Source organism: Muntiacus reevesi, chromosome 3 (genome assembly GCF_963930625.1).
Source record: "Muntiacus reevesi chromosome 3, mMunRee1.1, whole genome shotgun sequence".
Taxonomy (NCBI): Eukaryota; Metazoa; Chordata; class Mammalia; order Artiodactyla; family Cervidae; genus Muntiacus; species Muntiacus reevesi.
In genome coordinates, this window is record NC_089251.1 from 194,838,369 (window position 1) to 194,847,324 (window position 8,956).

Consider the following 8,956-nt stretch of genomic DNA (forward strand, 5'->3'; position numbering starts at 1 on the left):
GTAAGGTACTTTGGGGCAGGGTTTTGTCTTTCTTATTTACCACTGTACTCCCAAGGCTGAGTGCCATGCCAGTGGTATAATAAGTGAATGAACTAGACACCAGTCTATAGTGATTAGCAATCTGGTTTGAGTCTTGACCTTAGATTCCTTCTCTAAAAACAGAGCTGCTGTGAGGATTCAATGAGATCGAATGCAATGTGTTTGGTGCTGGGCTTGGCATACAATAATTCAAGATGCTGCTGTCATTTTTGTTGTTTTTATTGTTGTTGTCCATTCTTTGTGGGTTTCCACAATAAGCTGGTTGATCAATCAGGTGAATGCTCTACATTTCAGCTTCTTCCATTGTGAAATGGCAATTGTTATTGCTGGCTTGCCTACCTCTGGGCTGGTCATTGATTATTAAATGATAGAGGAATGGACACTGAGATTGGATCTTACTGTCTTACTCTTGAGAGAATGGTGACTCAGAGAGAGCAGGGAACTCAGAGTGAGTGGCACAGCCAAATGGGATGTGAATGAAAGAATATTCTGGAAGGTAAAATTCATGAGCAAAATATGTTAGTATGAATACAGTATTAATACAGTGTCGTGGAGTCACAAGGGCATGGGCGCTAGAGTCCTGCTGGCTTCATTGACAGTTCTAACTTCTCCTGTGCTGGGTACGTGAGCATAGGCTTCTCATGGATGTTTCCTGGACCCCACATGAAACAAGAGTGTGCGGCTGAGTCACAGGTGGCTGTGCAGACAAAAGGGAGGAGGGCGTGTGGAAAGGCAGAGTGAAACCCCTCACACGGCAGGTGTTCCGCCTGTGCTGTTGCTGGTTTATGATACAACTAACAAGGAAGCAGACTGGGCTAAGAATATGGGTCTCCTGTCAGCAATTTTAAGTTTCTCTTTCATTTGGAAAAATTGTGTGTCACATGGAGAAACCTGGGGTGCCTTTAGCACAGGGGGATCAATGTTAGGATTGTGGGCCAAGGATTCAGGGCTGCTGTGCTCCCCTAAAACCACCTCACCTCCAGCAGAGGGGCTGTGGCCAAAGCCACTGTGCAGGCAGGACCCTTGGGAACATCTGTCTTAGGTATCCCCACCCCCCACATCTGACCCATCTCAAAGCTGCTGTGCAGTCAGTTTTATAATGCCTAAGGGCACACAAATCTCAGCCAAACACTAGACTGGACTCTGAGCCATTCCACTTGGAATCACATTCCAGCTCTGCGGCTTCATAGCTACACCTCAGTTTCCTCATCCATGATGTAGGCTCAACAGTAGAACATATCTCATGGGTTAATGTTTCAAAACATGTGACCTGGGAATCAATATGCAAGTGTTTGGTATTTATGGGGGCTTCCCAGGTGACTCAGTGGTAAAGAATCTGCTTACCAGTGCAGGAAACACAGGAGACGTGGGTTTGATCCCTTGGTTGCGAAGACCCCCTGGAGGAGGAAATGACAACCCACTCCAGCATCCTTGCCTGAAAAATCCCATGGACAGAGGAGCCTGGCAGGTTACAGTCCATGGGGTGGCAAAGAGCTACTAAGCATGCACAGTATTTATGACTGTCACTGTCAGAAGTTTGTTAGAAGAACAGCATTCCTGGTGTAAGGAGACTTTCAGCTCCATCATTCTGTGATAGGGCCTGCCACTTCTCTATCCAACTGGATGTTTGTCAATAGTGGGCATCAGAAGGGTACAAACGTTCTCAGTGCCCAAGGCAACTGGCTGACGAGCGATAAGCCAGGACTCTCCCTGAGGTCTGCTTTTTGGGAAATTCAGTCTACTTGTGACATCTTAATTTTTTATGTAGCCCACAGTCAGGATGACAACTGTCACCCTCAAAGGCTGTCTCTGCAGGCAGAGCTCAGAGGGAGTGGTGCCCTGTCTGGTCCTTACCCTGAAGGTTTGAGCCTCCATTTAGTGAGAACCTCAGGTGGCTGCATTCACGGAGGCTGGCCCCCAGTCACCAATATTTTTGGTTTGTAGATTTCAGTGAGTTGCCAACTGTCCTGTGAGGAACACCAACATCTCCAACGCCCTCACAGTGGCAACATCAGCAGGAGGTGGGCTGGAGGGTTGGGATGGATGGTTGTGAATACCCCCTGGGCTGAGGTGGGTCTGAATCCAGCTGGGCCCAGAGCATCAGAGTTAAATAACCCTTTGCAACATGGGGACAGGCTGGTGGCGTGGCCCCCCAGCAGCACATCTGGCCATTACCAGCCCACCCTGAGGTGGGCCTGGCAGGCCGAGGAAAACACGTGCTATGTGCCAGGCATCTCATGCTTCCCTCCCACAGGGAAACTTGGAAATCTCTTTCTCATCCATCCTACTTCACAGGCTCTGTAGGGATCCTAGTGTCTGTCTCTGCTGACATCTGAGTGACAGCTCATGTACCATTCCTTGCTCTCACCTCCAGGGTGGGCAGTTTGGGGGGTGAAGTTTGCTCTTTGAGTTTCTCTCCATATTCCAGGCAAGATCCTGCAAGGTCTGTGGGGCTCCTATTCCCACTGTGGTGAGGAGCTTGTCGAGAGCTTACCATCCATAGCTTCATGATGAACCAGAGGCCCCAGATCAAAGAAGTGCCTATGAGAACACCCCAGAACCAGCATCAATCTGCAAACAGTGCCCCTCCACAGGATAGGAGCTGCTGAGCTCTAGGCAGCAACTCAGAGACCTCAGAGTCAGGAGGCAGTTAATTTGCAATGTGGTAAGGAATAAAGAATTATTAATAATGTGCTTTGCCGACTTGATTTTGGCCCCATTAAACTTTTCCTTACCTTATTTCACACTCCATTTCCAAAGCACCCTCTCTCTCTCTCCTCCCACCTTTAATGGTTCTAGAAAATCTGGGCCCTAATGAAGTCTGGCAGCATAAATTTAAGGCAGTGTCTGGGTGAAGTGAACAGAAGCTCTCATGTTCAGGAGAATTCTTGGGGTGGCTGGAGACATAAATCTGGCTTCCAGACTGTCCAGTGGATTCTGCAGGCAGGCAGGGGGAGCTGAAAGTGCCTCGGGGCTGTGACAGTCATAATCAATGGCACATCAGCAGTTCCCAGGCTACTCAAGTGGGAGACAGCTCACCCCAAGGGCAGGTCATGCATTTCTTCCCTCATTTATTCATGCACATCATCCACTGGCCCTGGGCCTACTGTATGTTTCATATCCCTTCTAGGTGGGTATCCCCTCCCTTCATCCTTCGTTGCATATGAAGACACTGAATGAGGCTCGTTGGGTATCAGTGACTCACTTGAGCTCACCTGACCTAATACCTGAAGGAGCAGTGAAGGAATAAGAAGAAACCTGTTCTGTTCCTTCCCAAGACCATCTTTAATTGCTTTTGGTGAAATTTCCCTCCTCTGAAGCATCATGAGCTCAATGAATTGTCTTCAGTTGGTAAGACACATGCTCGCTCTACCCAGGAATTCACTTCCTGGTCTGTCCCCAGGCACCTCCTGTGTATAGAGCTGCTCTTCACCTGTCCCACCTGTGATTATTGTCCGGCATGGTGTTGAATCAAATCTGGGTCCCCCTGCGTTCACTGTGAAGTCCTATAGCTAGGGCCTGAGGTTCTAAAGTCCCTGTCTGGGGCTCAGAGTGACATGACGCAGGTATGGGGCCCAATCAAATTGGTTTCAAACCTGCCGAGCTAAGCGGGGCCTGGGGTGGGTAGATTCAGGCCTGGGGCAAAGACGGATAAAACAATAGGAGAGCAATATGAGGCCTGTGCTGGAAGAAGTGAGTGGAGTGGAAAGTTCAGACTCTCTTTGTACAACTCCAGGGCTTCCTGCAGCCCTTCCTGGTCAAAGGTCACTGCCTGGTCATTCCCTGGTCTGACCTCCACTTGGACTAACCTTGGACACTCTCAACTCTGAGGCCTCAGTTTGATGCTGGGATTTTGTCATCAGTGCTCTTCCTTTTGTCTTATTTGCCCATTCTCCTCTCACCTTTCAATATCCTCCTAGGCTTCCTTTCCCTTGCCGTTACCCTTCAAAGTGGGCCGCTGTTAGAGGCAAGTCTTGGTGCTTCTGATGCTTGTGTCACTGCTGGTGGTGGTGATGGACAGGCTAGCACTGTTGGCTTCAGTGCAGGTGTTGGTGGTGTTCAAGTGGGTGGCATGTGTGCTGGTTTGGTGTTGGTGGAGGAGGTAACAGTGGTAATGGCGTTGCTAGTGGTGATTGTGGTAGCGTTGACGGTGTTGGTGGTACTGGTGATGGTGATGTTGCTGTTGGTGGCTATGGTGGTGGTATGGTCACAATGCTGGTGGCCGTGGTGGTGTTGGCAATAGTAACAAGGCGGGCAGTGGTGATGGTTATGATGATGGTGGTCGTTGTAGTGATGAGTGCTGAGCCTCTGTAAGTAGAGAAAGCATAGGAGCAGTGGAATTAGATAGACATGTGGGCCAATACTGATTGCCATGAATTATTTAGTGTCTCTGAACCTCTGTTTCTGCATCTGTAAAGTGGGGATAATAATGAGATGGGCTGAGACCTGGGACCCTTTTCTTCAGTGCTTGCACCAAAACACACTTCTCCACCAGCAACAAAATATAAGAAAACTATATGGGACTAAAAATAACTGTGTGTGGTGAGCCTTTAAGGCAAATTCTTGACAAAAGATACAAAGAGACCAAAAAAACACAAACGTCACTTTCAAAGAGCCTGGAAAAAACAGGGTACCGTGCATGCCCCTTGCACACAACACCATCTAAGGGGTTGACCTAAGCCAGCCCTCCAGCCTGACACTTGGACACATCCCAACCTCACCCAACACTGGGAATAAGCAAGGGAACCTGTTTATTCTTGCTCTAATCTGCTGCAGCAGGGTCCCCAGTAAAGCCCAACCGGAATTTCTTGTCTGGCCTCTCAGTTCAGTTCAGTTGGTAAGTTGTGTCCGACTCTTCGTGACCCCAAGGACTGCAGCATGTCAGGCCTCCCTGTCTATTGCCAACTCCCAAAGTTTACTTAAACTCATGTCCATTGGGTCAGTGATGCCATCCAGCCATCTCATCCTCTGTCGTCCCCTTCTCCTCCTGCCTTCAATCTCTCCCAGCATCAGGGTCTTTTCCAATGAGTCAGCTCTTCACATCAGCTGGCCAAAGTATCGGAGTTTCAGCTTCAGCATCAGTCCTTCCAATGAACATTCAGGACTGATTTCCTTTAGGATGGACTAGTTGGATCTCCTTGCTATCCAAGGGACTCTCAAGAGTCTTCTCCAACACCACAGTTGAAAAGCGTTAATTCTTCAGTGCTCAGCTTTCTTTATAGTCCAACTCTCACATCCATACTTGACTACTGGAAAAACCATAACTTTGACTAGATGGACCTTTGTTGACAAAGTAATGTCTCTGCTTTTTAATATGATGTCTAGGTTGGTCATAACTTTTCTTCCCAGGAGTAAGCATCTTTTAATTTCATGGTTGCAGTCTGCAGTCACCATCTGCAGTAATTTTGGAGCCCTCCAAAATGAAGTCTCTCACTGTTTCCATTGTTTCCCCATCTATTTGCCATGAAGTGATGGGACCACATGCCATCATCTTAGTTTTCTGAATGTTGAGTTTTAAGCCAAATTTTCACTCTCTTCTTTTACCTTCATCAAGAGGTTCTTTAGTTCTTCTTTGCTTTCTGCCATAAGGCTGGTGTCATCTGCATATCTGAGGTTATTGATATTTCTCCCAGCAATCTTGATCCCAGCTTGTACTTCCTCCAGCCCAGCATTTCTCATGATGTACTCTCAGTTCAGTTCAGTTCAGTTCAGTCACTCAGTCGTGTCCAACTCATTGCAATCCCATGAATCGCAGCATGCCAGGCCTCCCTGTCCATCACCAACTCCTGGAGTCTATCCAAACCCATGTCCATCGAGTCGGTGATGTCATCCAGCCATCTCCTCCTCTGTTATCCCCTTCTCCTCCTGCCTTCAATCTCTCCCAGCATCAGGGTCTTTACCAATGAGTCAACTCTTCACATGAAGTGGCCAAAGTATTGGAGTTTCAGCTTGAGCATCAGTCCTTCCAATGAACACCCAGGATTGATCTCCTTTAGGGTGGACTGGTTGGATCTCCTTGCAGTTCAAGGGACTCTCAAGAGTCTTCTCCAACACCACAGTTCAAAAGCATCAATTTTTTGGTGCTCAACTTTCTTCACCGTCCAACTCTCACATCCATACATGACCACTGGTAAAACCATAGCCTTGGCTAGAGAGATCTTTGTTGGCAAAGTAATGTCTCTGTTTTTAAATATTCTATCTAGGTTGGTCATAACTTCCTCCCAAGGAGTAAGTGTCTTTTAATTGCATATAAGTTAAATAAGCAGGGTGACAACATACATTCTTGATGTACTCCTTTCCCTGTTTGGAACCAGTTTGTTGGTCCATGTCCAGTTCTAGCTGTTGCTTCCTGATCTGTATACAAATTTCTCAAGAGGCAGGTAAGGTGGCCTGGTATTCCCATCTCTTTAAGAATTTTCCAGAGTTTGTTATGGTCCACACAGTCAAAGGCTTTGGCATAGTCAATAAAGCAGAAGTAGATGTTTTTCTGGAACTTTCTTGTTTTTTCAATGATCCAACGGATATTGGCAATGTGATTTTTGGTTCCTCGCCCTTTCTAAATCCAGCTTGAACATTTGGAAGTTCATGGTTCTTGTCCTGTTGAAGCCTGGCTTGGAGAATTTTGAGCATTACTTTATTGGCGTGTGAGATGAGTACAATTGTGTGGTAGTCTGAGTATTCTTTGGCATTGCCTTTCTTTGGGATTGGAATGAAAACTGACCTTTTCCAGTCCTGTGGCCACTGCTGAGTTTTCCAAATTTGCTGGCATATTGAATGCAGCACTTTTAGGATTTGAAATAGCTCAACTGGAATTTCATCACCTCCACTAGTTTTGCTCATGGTGATGTTTCCTAAGGCCCACTTGACTTCAAATTCCAGAATGTCTGGCTTTAGGTCTGGCCTCTAGCCATTTTCTAATATTTGGGAAAGGTCAAGAACCCTGGTCAGTAACAATAGTATGTGATGTCATGAGAATGAAGCATAGTGTGTATGTTCCACCCACTCCCCCAAAAGTCTGAGGACTCCTTGTCCTTCTCCCTGGGTGTGGGGGCCTGGGCAGTGTTGGTACCCTCCAGGTAAGAGATGACCTCATGACTAATAGGAAGCCATTGAGCCTTTTCGGCCAGGGGTTTGGCAACCATGTTCTAGTGTGACCTTGACTTCTCTTATTCCCACAAAAGACCATCTTAAGATGTGAATACAAGTCTGTTTGAGAGCAATATCCGGTTTCTCTGCCACCCATTTTACCCTACAGTGATTGGTGCAGTGGCATGTCTAGCCCAGATGTCAACCATGTTTCTCCACCGCCTTGAGATCAAATAGACTTGTCTCAGTCTCTCAACCCCATGACCTGGGGTGACTCTCCAGGACTTTAGTGGTTTCCCTGGATCTTACTCTCTCTTGGGCCCCTGGTCTTTATAGTCCATCTCTTCATGGCACTGTCAGATAAGCAAACTGCTCCTCCAAGTGCCGCATCCACTGCCACAATGTTTGGGAGCAAAGCAGACCTCATGGATGGTAGCCCCCAGTGAACTGAGTAAGCATCCTTACTGGTCACTTCTGTTCCTCAGTACAGCACCCTCTCAGCTGTCCCCATCCCTATCTCACCATGGGGCCTCCTCCCACTGACACACTGCCCTGCAGAAGCCGGTGTCTCCTGCTGTCTCCTTTCCTCCATCATGCAGATTACCAGTTCCCTGGCTTCCTCCATCTCCAACTCATCAAGGCCCATCCATATGGAACATAGCTAGTTTTATCAGTGACAGAAGACCCTTCCCCTATGGATTATACCTAGATGGCTGGGAGTTAAATGGAAGCCCCTCTCTTAGAGGACAAGGATTCTGTCCAGCCCTGTCCTTTCCTCTCAGGTTCTGCCAACACCCCAGGCCTCACTGGGGTGGCTGGCTACTTCCTAGTACTACCTCCAACCAAGCCTCTTTCCAGCTTGAAGACTTTTTTCTTTAAGGAGAGTAAGACACTGGCCCAGGTGTGACCTGGAGTCACGAATCCCCTCCATCAGACCCTTCTTGGCTGCTCAGTCACACTGCTGTGGTTCTCCCCAGCCCATTCAGTAAACAGATATGACAGGGCTGCACTGCTCCTCGGGAAGGCTTCTGTGCCAGAGGAAGGCATCTCCAGCCAACATAGAAGTGTTTACATTTAGCCCCTCATTGACTCTCTGCTGAATCAGGCCCTTAGGGTGGCTGCTTCTGAAGCCAGTAGAGCTGCATCTCTCAATGACTTCACTTCCCTAGAGACCTCACACACCTCTTTGTGCATTTCCCAACCCTAGCTGGCCCTCTCTCTAGAAGAGCTGATGATGATGGTGATAATGATGATGAAAGTGAAAGTGAAGGTCGCTCAGTCGTGTTCGACTCTGTGACCCCATGGACTGTACAGTCGATGGATTTCTCCAGGCCAGAATACTGGAGGGGGTACCTGTTCCCTTCTCCAGGGCATCTTCCTAACCCAGGGATCAAACCCAGGTCTCCCAAATTGCAGTTGGATTCTTTACCAGCTGAGCTACCAGGGAAGCCCCAGTGATGACCACCACTATTTAATCATCACCTGCTCACCCTGGCATTTTATTTAATCCTCACAGCAACTTTGCTGCCCTCACAGTACCACTTTACAAGTGGGGAACTGAGGCTCAGAGAGGCGCAGGGTGTTGCCTTAGTCTTGGAGTTGAAAACTGGCAGAGCCAGGCATCCAAACCAGCTCCTTTTGAGTCTGGAGCCCTGCTGGCTCTACACTTTCACAGACCACGGCAGACTGAGCTCTGCCCTGGGCTCTGCCAAGCTCATGGGTCAGGGGATCAGGATTGCTTAAAGCAATCTGAAGTTTACTAACCCTAATCCCTTTAGGATTTCCTGGATTCCAAACAAAATTAAAATAATGTATGGAATATTTTGCTCCT